Source organism: Acipenser ruthenus, chromosome 5 (assembly GCF_902713425.1).
Source record: "Acipenser ruthenus chromosome 5, fAciRut3.2 maternal haplotype, whole genome shotgun sequence".
NCBI lineage: Eukaryota > Metazoa > Chordata > Actinopteri > Acipenseriformes > Acipenseridae > Acipenser > Acipenser ruthenus.
The window spans coordinates 3,835,217-3,847,596 of record NC_081193.1 but is presented as its reverse complement, the minus strand read 5'-3'; the positions used below and the strand labels follow the sequence as shown (position 1 = coordinate 3,847,596).

The 12,380-nt window shown below is 41.5% G+C and overlaps 1 long non-coding RNA gene across 1 annotated transcript; it reads left to right on the top strand.

The window, feature by feature from the left end:
• Positions 1–1,433: 1,433 nt before the first annotated feature.
• On the top strand, positions 1,434–4,424 carry LOC117972405 (uncharacterized). Its single transcript, XR_004663462.2, has 3 exons — positions 1,434–1,889; positions 2,643–2,677; positions 4,156–4,424. It is a non-coding gene; the product is annotated as an uncharacterized LOC117972405 (long non-coding RNA).
• Positions 4,425–12,380: the final 7,956 nt, after the last annotated feature.

Below are 12,380 nucleotides of genomic sequence, written 5' to 3'. Positions count from 1 at the left end.
ATGGCATCAATGTATTTAGTGTCTTCAGGCAGTGAAAACTTGATGGTTGCTTTGGCCTGTCCATGCAAGTGATCCTTAATTATTTCTGCTTGATCTTCAGGAGGGATTTTCAAGACTCGGAGGGCACCTTTTACTTGACTAGTCTATTGTCAGGTCCCCTGTCTTTACTGACAGTCCACTAAAGTCTAGCAGCTTTTTGTCTCTTGGCACATACAATGTTGGGGGTAAACGTGAAACGCTGGCCTGCTGCTCAATGACAGTCTTAGCTAGAGACAAGGCCTCTCTCTGGTCTTTCCTGGTTTGCAGCAAAACTGCTCCCGGAGCCTGTTGTCTTGGTCTGACAACTTACGCTGGAGCTGCCTTCAACTCTTCCATGCTACTCATGACTGAATTATTTCCTGCTTAAACACACACAACATAAATTTGAAATTGCACAGTATATATTCAATCCTGTTCGTGACGCAAAAAATGTAATGCAAGGGGGTTTTATCACGTGGCCTAGTTATAACGCCTCATGTCAGTGCACTAGAGTAGCACTGTTCTCACGCTAGTTCACTTACAAACTCAAGAGTTGCAACAAAAATGCTTTCTTTATTGATTACATTAAACATTTTTTTTAAGAGCATACTGTGTAAACTGCTGAAAGATACTGTACAAACTCTAATGTAATGTTATAAAGGGGGTGCTGATTGATTTATTTGTGAAACAATTACAAATTGTTTCTAAAACGTTTGTTTTAGAAGTTATTACTACATTTTGTGGTTAATAAGCTAAGAGTACTATATGGTTTATGTTTAACTTTGGTATTTGATTTGATTATATGGGTAGCTGTCACTTGACAGGAGGGAACCTGTGACAGAAATACAATGATTATTGGTTGTAAATCACCCTCCTGACATGTGAGGGCACTAAGCAGTGAGAACAGAGTTCCTTGGACGGGCTGGCCTGACAGTTCTTTCCCAGGGTTCAAGGGAAGTCGGCCAGCCAGGAAGGGGGCGAGACTCTGTAGTGGAAGTTTTTTTCCTTCTTTGAACCCAAGTATGGTAGAAGTTTACCTTCCTTTGGAGACCCCAAACAGAGACTCAGCGAGGAGACAGAGTAGAAAACATCAAGGGTTTATTTAAGTTTGCAAACTGGAGCGTTCAACAGAGTGACACAGAATCTATTAGCAATCGCAGAATCGCACACCGAGCCGTTTCTGGCTCCTTAAAACCACTTACGCCCCACCTGTCCCGCGGGCGGAACATGGTACTGCAATTACACATTATATTTCATAAATCATTTGTAATATTATTACAAAAGCAAAAGTGAAAAAAAAGCTGATTCAATATCAAAATCGTTGTTTTCCTACCGTCAAACAGCGAAGGAATTTTTCGAATCCGTCATTTCACCGCTGAGATATCCCCTTGGCAATGTGACTTGTATCATGCTTCTAAAACAGCTGCAATCGACTAGCTGTGCGTTTTGCTGCTCTGGTCTTACAGCTGTCTGATGATGGTGAAACCTCCCTGATTACGTTGTAGGGGAGGTCACAAGCTGTCCAATGATACCTTGACTTTGTTTGTAGCCCAATCCATTACAGAGTAATCGATCTGCGCAGTAAACATACCCCTATCTATTGCAACCGAGTGCGCAGCGGTATGCACAACGGATCACGGTTTTATAACATTTTCTGATCATTTTTCAATTTATAAAATTTGTAAAATCGAACAAAATGTCGAGCAGTGTTCCAAAGCATCCTAAACAAAGTAGATTCAGTCTTTCTGAAGTTTTGGAAGAGATGGATAGGAGTGAAAGTGATTGCGAAAATGATCAACTTCCTGGTTTGGCGAGCGTTGATTCAGTGTCTGAAGCAGCATTGAAGATGGATTGGATCCTCTTCAGAATTTGTAAGTATAATGGATCCACACTACATATTATTATTATTATTATTATTATTATTATTATTAAAGAGACAGATTTTTTTCCAGTGCTTCACCAACATGTCTACTATACTGCATAATTTTCAATATGCATTTTTTACTGTAAGTATGTTATTAGAAAATGCAACCATTTGACTCTCAAGGGACACATAGAAATAACGTTTTTTTAATAATTTTTTAGCAACACCATGTCTCAACTGTGCTGTGCTGCTCTATACAGTCTCTGATCTTTACATGCAATAAAAGTTGCAAGAAATAATTGTTGCTTCCTGACCGTTTTTATTATTTTCTCATTGATGTTCACTGATTTATAAAATGAGAGTGTTTAGCAAACTTTTTTTTATATATATAATTCCATGATTACAAGGCGTGGTGTTACTCACCTAGAAACAGTGTAGGTTTTCTTATCCTTTCAAGATAAGCTGTCTGCCTCCCCCAACAGTCACTCACCCAGTTCCTTTGCTTGCCACATGTCAATCAAAGTAAAGATGAAAGGAACTCAGGTGTTTTTAGTCTGGCAGCTTGATTTGAGAGCAGCCAAGTTCTCTGCAATCTCATTATTATTAGTATTATTATTGTAGACATTTGGCAGACACCTTTATCCAATAATCAATGTTCACCTCTCAGCAGTGCAAATACTGTGCTTGAATCTGTTGCTCATTGATACTGATAATGGAAATGTTATTCTAATTTTCAATTCATTTCACTTTTTATTTTCAGTGAGGACACTGAAGAAAACCCTCCCCCCTCAACAAGTGAGAGTTTTGATGTTTCTCAGCAGAAAAGGCATACTCATCATGCATACTCATCATGGATACATTTCAGGCACCCCAAAGCTCTCCAAAAAGGCCACCTTTTGAATGAAATATTGGACAAAAAAAAAAGGGGGGATTACAAAATCTAATTCATGTGGCAATGGATAGCATGTGAGGTGCCAGAAGTTCACATCCCTTTTAGAACTTGCTCAAGAAACTAGTGTATCACTGGACATAAAGATTTACACAATGTTCATTTTTGGAGAGGTTTGGAGAGGTTTGGGGACCCTTTGTAAAAACTCCTGTAGAATTTGATCCCTTTATTCAAATAGTTCCCAGTATAGTAGACATGTTGGTGAAGCACTGGAAAAAATCTGGCTCTTTTCATATGCTACAAGTTGAAAAAATGACTATAGAACATAAAAAAATGAAAAGCGTTTGTTGTTTTTTTATGTATTTTTTCTGGATATCTCCTTCCAGTGTGGTACTGAGTAAGACTTTTATCACACCTGAGGTTTTATTCTTGATGCCCAAGGGGTTACCTTGAATTCAAGCCCTGAACCATGCCTGTGCTGTCTATACTTTGGAAGATATTGTGATTTATTTAAGGGCACAGCCCCCCAGGCGGAAATTGTCTGTGAGGGGCTGGGGTTTTGAGAGGTTAATATATAGTCAGCTTAAACAAGCTTAAGGCAGGAAACTAATCGTCCTTCCCTTATAAGGCACTTAATGCAGTTTAACTATGTCTTAGCAGAGGAAGCGTATACCGTTTTAGGTAACAGAGAATAGTAAAAAGAGGAAGTATTAACTATGTTTGGTGAATACAGGGTGCAGCTGCATAACATGTTTTGTAACATATATGGCAATACAAAAATAAGTGCAGAGGCTGTTCTTGTGGTTTCTCTAAAAGTTGTTTACTTTAATTTCTCTTTGGTCTGTAGAGATGGGGTGAGTGATGGTGGAGTTCTGATTGGCGGCTGTCATACCAGCCGATGGGGGAATTGCTCCCCCTGTGAGTTCCAAGGAACAGCAAGCTCAGGCTAATTGTAGAATATACTTTTTATACTTAATAAACATAAAGATATTATTTCTTATAGCTCATGTTCTACTCGTCCTATTGACTCGGGACAGGTCTCTACTTAAACTTAGCGTTACTATCTATATAGGCGTATTAATTGCTAATAAGCGAGCTAAGCAATTGCCATGAAATTTCCATAACAACTCTGTTGCAATAACGCATTGACCCGGAAGGGAAACAACGTGGCAGCCGCAGATTGGAGAGGCGGTTGCACTCATTTACCAAGGGGTCATGTGTGACGGCATAAAAGGGGATGGAGAATCGTAATATGTTCCTTTCACTTTGGTTTGTGTAAATAAACTAAGAAGGACTGTGAGAGACCCCGTTGCATGTAAAAAGTACCGTGAGTGTTTTGTTTGTTTGTCTTGTGATTGTCTTGTTTTATCTTGTGCATTACTAGATGGCTAACACAGATCCGGAGCTGTCGCCAAGGGCCAGCACTAAACCGGACATGCACGTCACCATTGTCACGGATATAAACTTGTATCACCCACCATGAGCACTACTGCACACACCCAGGACTGGTGACCGTGTTTGCATTATTCTGGGGTGGATATCTTTTATTATTTGTTATTTACCCCGTGCTGTACACATTGGTGTGTATTGCCAGGGATTTATTGTTTAATTCTATTTTAATGCATTCAATAAAACAAAGCATTTTTGTTTCAACTCTTGAGTTTCTAAGTGAACTAGCTGTGAGAACGTCCATGAGACTAGCACTTATTTTCTCTATTATCACTGACGTGAGGGGTTATAACTAGGCCATGTGATAGATGAAATCCCCTCATGTTACACTTGGACTAAAGCACCTAAAGTAACATGACTGAACTGTGAAACCAGCCGTTTGTATTTCTTTTAGTATTTCTACAGGGCCATGTGGTCGCTTCAGGCTTTCACTGGACCCTTTATAAAACATCATGTAGCACACTCGATCCATTTCCGTGTGCCAGTATGTAATAACAAATCCTTAAAGAGTCTAATGAAGCCATATGATTCTAGATATAAAGCGTAGGAGAGTGCAGTATAACGAAACTGCCTGAATTTTGCAGATATAATCCATCTTTTAAATCACCACACTCCCAAAATCACTTTTTACAGTTTTGAAAACAAAGACTTTTCCTGGCTGGCTGATTAAAATGATGTATGCAGTTGAAGAGAACATGGGGTGCTGCCAAAAGAAACTTCAAGCTGTACAGAGCCTGTTCCTGCTTTCAGACTTTCTATGCATCTTTTGAGATGGGCCACGAGTTCAAGAGAGCTCTTAATATTTGAACATACAGGGAGGTCCAAAGACCACTTGTTAATCTGTGAAGAACACATGTTTAAATTATAATACATTCATCTGTGTTTTTAACCCCAAACAATACTTTTTAAATCATACCACAACAACAAGACATTCCCTTTTTAAATAAACACAAAATCCATCCATCCATCCATTATCATTAACCGCTTACTCCTTTACAGGGTCGCGGTGAGCCGGAGCCTAACCCGGCATACACAGGGCGCAAGGCGAGACTACACCCTGGTCAGGACGCCAGTCCATCGCAGTAAACACAAAATAATAATTATTATTATTATTTGTTTATTTAGCAGACGTCTTTATCCAAGGCGACTTACAGAGACTAGGGTGTATGAACTATGCATCAGCTGCAGAGTCACTTACAAAGATGTCTCACCCGAAAGACGGAGCACAAGGAGGTGAAGTGACTTGCTCAGCAGGGTTTTGCCCTGCTCCTTATTTACACACAGGGCTCTGCCCCCTGCCACAGTTTTCTAAAACTTTAACTTACACTTTATGTATTTATTTTCATCCAGTATCATTAGAACACCTGTCTTGTTTCCAAAATGAACCAGGAAAAAGGCAGCAGAAAACCAACAACACTACAGTACAATGTATGCTTGTTATTTCCCTAGAAATGCAGTTTATATTTTGGATTCAGACATGCGTGGTGACAACAAGATTTATGTAGTTAAAGGACAAACAAGCAGTGCAGCAAATGCATAACAGCCTTTCCATAATTTGTTTTCATTCTAGATGGTGTTAACCCAAGTTATTGTAGAAGAGTCATCTTGTGCTGTTTGTGCAAAATTAAGTCTCTTATACAATAGAAGACACCCTACACATGACTATAAATCACACAATTGAAGATTGCACTCAGGAATAGAATTAAAATAAACAATATTTACATTTTTGTAAGAGGTTTTTATCCCCCTTATCCCTAGTCATGAAGTGGTTCAGTCCAACATCAACTGCCACAGTCCCTAAATAACATGTCTACAGGTACTGTGTCGTGGCATATACTTCACTGTGATTGGTTGATTTCTGATGTGTGATTTATAAAGGTTAATAAGTACAGTAAGGCTTGTTATTCATGAAACTTTTCTTGACTGTTCATCCTTATGTTTCAAAACCCTCAACATTCTTAAAAACAGTAAGATAAAAACTTTAAGTAAGTGGTTCCTATGTTATCTTAGTAGCCTTTTTTTACGTTGCCTGTCAGTTTCTCTGTTGGCTCCATGAAGATGAAGTTCACAGCGTGCTTTTATTTACAGTGTAATGTGACAGGACCAACAAGCTGCTCAGAGCAATTCAAGGTCACCAGGGCAAGGGAGGTAGTGCAGTATAGGGACTCTGACAGCAAGATGTCTCAGGCAGGGAATAAAGTGAAGACAGGCGGAAAACTGAAGGCACAGGAAGCAGTATGCCAGAGCCTTGGCTATGGCACAGCGTCATCGTGGAAAGAGTGGCACAAGGAAGTGCAGGACTTGGTAGCATCTCAGCCCCCAGGTACGATGCAGCCACAGACGAGGAGAGACGTAAGCTGATGCAGGATGAGGTGCGACCTGCCGTGGAGGAGGAGAGACCGCGCAGAACAATTGTAATGAAGCAGCAGGGTGTCTGGACTGGGTGGGATGGGGCAAAGGAGTGATAACTCACTTGGCCCGACCTGTGGCAGAGAGAAATTCAGCGAATCAAGTTCCTCATCCCTGCTCAAGGAGGTCGCTGCAGTAATGGAGAAGGGAATAGTGTCAGGCAGGATTACGACACGCTCTCATTGCGTTTGTCAAGCCAAGGGCCCCACTAGGCACTGACAACATCTAGAGCTTTAGCAACAGCAGGCGACTGGCACAAGAGTGTGGACCTGGAGAGACAGGTAAGGCTCCCTCAACACATTGTGCTTAGACCAGATATTGTGCTTGTGTCTGCATCAACAAAGCAAGTCATAATGCTGGAGCTTACAGTCCCATGGGAAGACCGTTATGAGGATGCAAACTAAAGGAAGAGGCTCAAGTATAAGGACCTTATACAGCAGCTGATTGAAGTGGCTGCAGGGCAGTCTTGGTATCACGGGCCACTCGCAAGAAGGCACCCAAGAACATCAGTGAGGCAGCAGAGAGAGCCTCTGGGTGGCTGTGGATGAAGAAGAAAGACCAGAGGGCGACAATGTAGCATGCAGGGCACGAGGTGGGGCCTGATTAGCCTCTGCTGGGTTGCCTGGGCAAGGGTGTCTGACGCTGAAAGACCTAAAACCCCCGTTGACCGCAGGTACGTCACTGACGTGCCCACAAGCACCTTACAGATGAACAGTTTCCAACAAATGTGTTGCATGTTGCTCAGTGTAATTACAGGAGCCCAGAGCTATGCCTGCTTTAGGAGATGAATGAATTAATGTAATTAGACATCATGATTTTAAAACTTTAGGTTGCAGTATATACACCTTAAATATACAGTTTATAATGAATGCTGTGGAGCAAAAAATCCGTATTTTACTTGAATGACTGTTTTATACTGAATAACGTGAGCAGAATCCTGTCTTTTTGTTTTTAGGAAACAACCTTTGAGGCTGACTTGTCTTTTTCCTGATGCGTGTAAATCCCCTTATCAGGGATATCGTGAGAGTTTTATGGCCTTCACCAGAATTGATGGAGTCCCAGTGGTGAGAATGTGTCCTCTGTGTAACCTTTATGTAATTACTGTCCAATTTGCATATGATACTCAATATCACAGTTATTAGGATAAGAGGAGACATGGAAAGGAGGACATACAGTGCTCTCCATATATGTGTTTTTATAATCTTAAATACATGTTTTTATAATCTAAATATATGCCCTTCATTTGGTGAATGTTTTATACAAATTACCACATATTTTCGTTATCCGTTATCCAAGTGAGAAAAATGTGGAAATTGGACTGAACGGTTTTAAAGATCTCATGAAAATGTGGACATTTAATAAAATATTAGAATACATTTAGATGAATGAAACAATAACAATCCAAAATACAGTAACTGTTCAGCCCAGCCCTGGAGAATGCAGAACCCAGGCATGTCTGCCTCATGTGACAGGGTGTACCATTGTTATTGGGGTGGAGAATGTTTTTGTTTTTTATTTGCCAGATGTGCTGTTCGTCCCGTTTGTTTGTTTGTTTGTTTGTGTGTATTTGTTTTGGCCAACGTGCTGTTTTGTTTTGTGTGCAGTGTTTTGTTTTGTTCAACTGTTTTATTTGTTTATTTATTAAAACGTGCAACAGCGTCACAGCACAAGCCAGCTTGCCACAGTGCTACGCTAGCTTTAATTGTGTCTTGTGTGACTAAGCTGTCTCGTATCATATATGCCCTGTGGGTGTTTGATATACTCTTTGCAGGTTTTTGTGTACACAATTTAAAATGGAGCCTTAAGCAAAAAGTAGTTTTATGCTACTTACAAAAATATTTATGGTTTATGATAAAAATATGAATTAAAGTAGATGTTGGATGTGTATTTTTAGTTATTTTGTGTAGATTATTATATATTTGATACTTAATCTTTTTAATAAAGAAATAAAATCTCGTAATTTCTTATTTTTATGTTTGGAATCAGTGCATTAACTCACCTTCTGTATAGAAACGTGTACAGCATTTTTGTGTAAATGTTTTACTTTCTCCTTATTCCTCCTTTAGTATATCTATCTATTTATCTATACAGTGTGACAAATGAGCCGGTTTCGCAATGATTATAAAAGTAGAAATGGGGTGGGGGGTTATATTTTGGCCATAGTGCAAATATAGTTGGTATTTGTCACCTCAGTGTTAATAGAAAAGCTTTATAAAAATGTCACAGCTCAGAGTAAGAAAGGGGTGTTTTTTAGTTTTTAAAGCAAAGGGTTTCTACATTGTGGTAAATAACCAAAAGTTAAGCATTGAGATGGGCACACAGATACAATGGAAAGAAACTACATCTCCCATGGTTCTTGGGAATCACATGATGAGGTACGGCGGGAATTATGGTGGACATGAAGTATGTGACCCTAATCTTGGAACTTTGAAGCAAACATCTTTTTGTGGATTACAAGTGTCTGTTGTGTGTAACTGTGGCAGGATAGCCGCAGAGGGAAAACTCAGAGTCAGAAAATGCAGTGAAACAAAATACTTTAATTGACAAAAAGCTCAAAATAAACAAGTATTTATCTCTATATACACACAATTTTACAGGTAACACTTACTGTCTCTCCAAACCAAACCACTCCACTAAACAAAGGGTTTCACCTGCCTTTTATGGTCTGTGGCTCCAGCCACATTCTCACATGTAATTTAGCAGGGAGGAATTTAACCCCCTCCCTACCGATCCAAAACAAACAAGAATTATAATGAAAACCATCATGAAAATGACAGTAATAATAATAAGAAACACAGATTATAGGGGCACATTGGCATCCCATACAGTAACACTCGAAAAATAAAAATCAAGGAGAACAGGAAAACTGTGCCTGTTTGGAATTGCAGTGCAGCGGGACAGGAGCAGAAGACAACTAACAGAGCCTGAGCTGCTTCAAATTTCCTAAAAGCAAATGTTAATCTGTGTGGTTAAGATTAGGGAAATGCTGAATTCTACTACAACAAACCTGCAGTGAAAGTTGGTCTGTGAGATGAAGATTTCATACTGTCGTTTTCATTGTTTGTTCTACATATTTTTCAGTCAGGAAAACATGTGGACTTAAGGTCAATTATTGTACTTGGCTCTGGTTGCAATATTTGAAAATGAATACTGTTAAGCACATTGTTGTTCATGCCTGTTTATGAGGAAAACAGACTTTGAAAAGACAACGTGGAAAAAACTTTATTTTATTAAAGGACTGTGTGTCATTCATGTTGGCCAGCAGATGGCGACAGAACCCTGAGAAGGGAAAGGACTGGACACAGAAAGTAACTGGCAGTACTATTACTTCTCTTAAGTGGCCAGTAGGGTAACATAGCTGGGAAACCTGTGGAAAGAAGAAGTTAATCCTGGGAATGACAACAACTAAACAAATATAAAGCAGTGTCAGTTTTAAGTGGAACTAACCTGGGCAAAGTTCCAAAACAGGAGTGCAGGATTGAAGCACTTCTTCAATACTGAAGGATCAGTGGATCACTGAATATTTCCGTTGATGACCATTTCTTTATATTGGTTTATTTGAGTTTGGCTTAGCCAACCTCATATGTTTAGCTAGAATTGAATAACTGTAGATAGGATCCGGATGAGTGAGCTAGGCTTTTATTTTCTTTAAAGAAAGTGTTTTGTTTATTTTTTCAGGTGGAGGTGGTAGAGGTGGTTTTATTCTGCGAGGTGGAGGTGGTAGAGGTGGTTTTATTCTGCGAAGTGGAGGTGGTAGAGGTGGTTTTATTCTGCGAGGTGGAGGTGGTAGAGGTGGTTTTATTCTGCGAGGTGGAGGTGGTAGAGGTGGTTTTATTCTGCGAGGTGGAGGTGGTAGAGGTGGTTTTATTCTGCGAGGTGGAGGTGGTAGAGGTGGTTTTATTCTGCGAGGTGGAGGTGGTAGAGGTGGTTTTATTCTGCGAGGTGGAGGTGGTAGAGGTGGTTTTATTCTGTGAGGTGGTGGAGGTAGAGGTGGTTTTATTCTGCGAGGTGGAGGTGGTAGAGGTGGTTTTATTCTGCGAGGTGGTGGAGGTGGTAGAGGTGGTTTTATTCTGCGAGGTAGAGGTGGTTTTATTCTGCGAGGTGGAGGTGGTAGAGATGGTTTTATTCTGCGAGGTGGAGGTGGTAGAGGTGGTTTTATTCTGCGAGGTGGAGGTGGTAGAGGTGGTTTTATTCTGCGAGGTGGAGGTGGTAGAGGTGGTTTTATTCTGCGAGGTGGAGGTGGTAGAGATGGTTTTATTCTGCGAGGTGGAGGTGGTAGAGGTGGTTTTATTCTGCGAGGTGGAGGTGGTAGAGGTGGTTTTATTCTGCGAGGTGGAGGAGGTAGAGATGGTTTTATTCTGCGAGGTGGAGGTGGTAGAGGTGGTTTTATTCTGCGAGGTGGAGGTGGTAGAGGTGGTTTTATTCTGCGAGGTGGAGGTGGTAGAGGTGGTTTTATTCTGCAAAGTGGAGGTGGTAGAGGTGGTTTTATTCTGCGAGGTGGAGGTGGTAGAGGTGGTTTTATTCTGCGAGGTGGAGGTGGTAGAGGTGGTTTTATTCTGCGAGGTGGAGGTAGAGGTGGTTTTATTCTGCGAGGTGGAGGTGGTAGAGGTGGTTTTATTCTGCGAGGTGGTGGAGGTGGTAGAGGTGGTTTTATTCTGCGAGGTGGAGGAGGTAGAGGTGGTTTTATTCTGCGAGGTGGAGGTGGTAGAGGTGGTTTTATTCTGCGAGGTGGAGGTGGTAGAGGTGGTTTTATTCTGCGAGGTGGTGGAGGTGGTAGAGGTGGTTTTATTCTGCGAGGTGGAGGAGGTAGAGGTGGTTTTATTCTGCGAGGTGGAGGTGGTAGAGGTGGTTTTATTCTGCGAGGTGGAGGTGGTAGAGGTCGTTTTATTCTGCGAGGTGGAGGTGGTAGAGGTGGTTTTATTCTGCGAGGTGGTGGAGGTGGTAGAGGTGGTTTTATTCTGCGAGGTGGAGGAGGTAGAGGTGGTTTTATTCTGCGAGGTGGTGGAGGTGGTAGAGGTGGTTTTATTCTGCGAGGTGGTGGAGGTAGAGGTGGTTTTATTCTGCGAGGTGGAGGAGGTAGAGGTGGTTTTATTCTGCGAGGTGGAGGTGGTAGAGGTGGTTTTATTCTGCGAGGTGGAGGTGGTAGAGGTGGTTTTATTCTGCGAGGTGGAGGAGGTAGAGGTGGTTTTATTCTGCGAGGTGGAGGTGGTAGAGGTGGTTTTATTCTGCGAGGTGGAGGTGGTAGAGGTGGTTTAATTCTGCGAGGTGGAGGTGGTAGAGGTGGTTTTATTCTGCGAGGTGGAGGAGGTAGAGGTGGTTTTATTCTGCGAGGTGGAGGAGGTAGAGGTGGTTTTATTCTGCGAGGTGGAGGTGGAGGTGGTAGAGGTGGTTTTATTCTGCGAGGTGGAGGAGGTGGTAGAGGTGGTTTTATTCTGCGAGGTGGTGGAGGTGGTAGAGGTGGTTTTATTCTGCGAGGTGGAGGAGGTAGAGGTGGTTTTATTCTGCGAGGTGGAGGAGGTAGAGGTGGTTTTATTCTGCGAGGTGGAGGTGGTAGAGGTGGATTTATTCTGCGAGGTGAAGGAGGTAGAGGTGGTTTTATTCTGCGAGGTGGAGGTGGTAGAGGTGGTTTTATTCTGCGAGGTGGAGGAGGTAGAGGTGGTTTTATTCTGCGAGGTGGAGGAGGTAGAGGTGGTTTTATTCTGTGAGGTGGAGGTGATAGAGGTGTTTTTATTCTGCGAGGTGGAGGTGGTA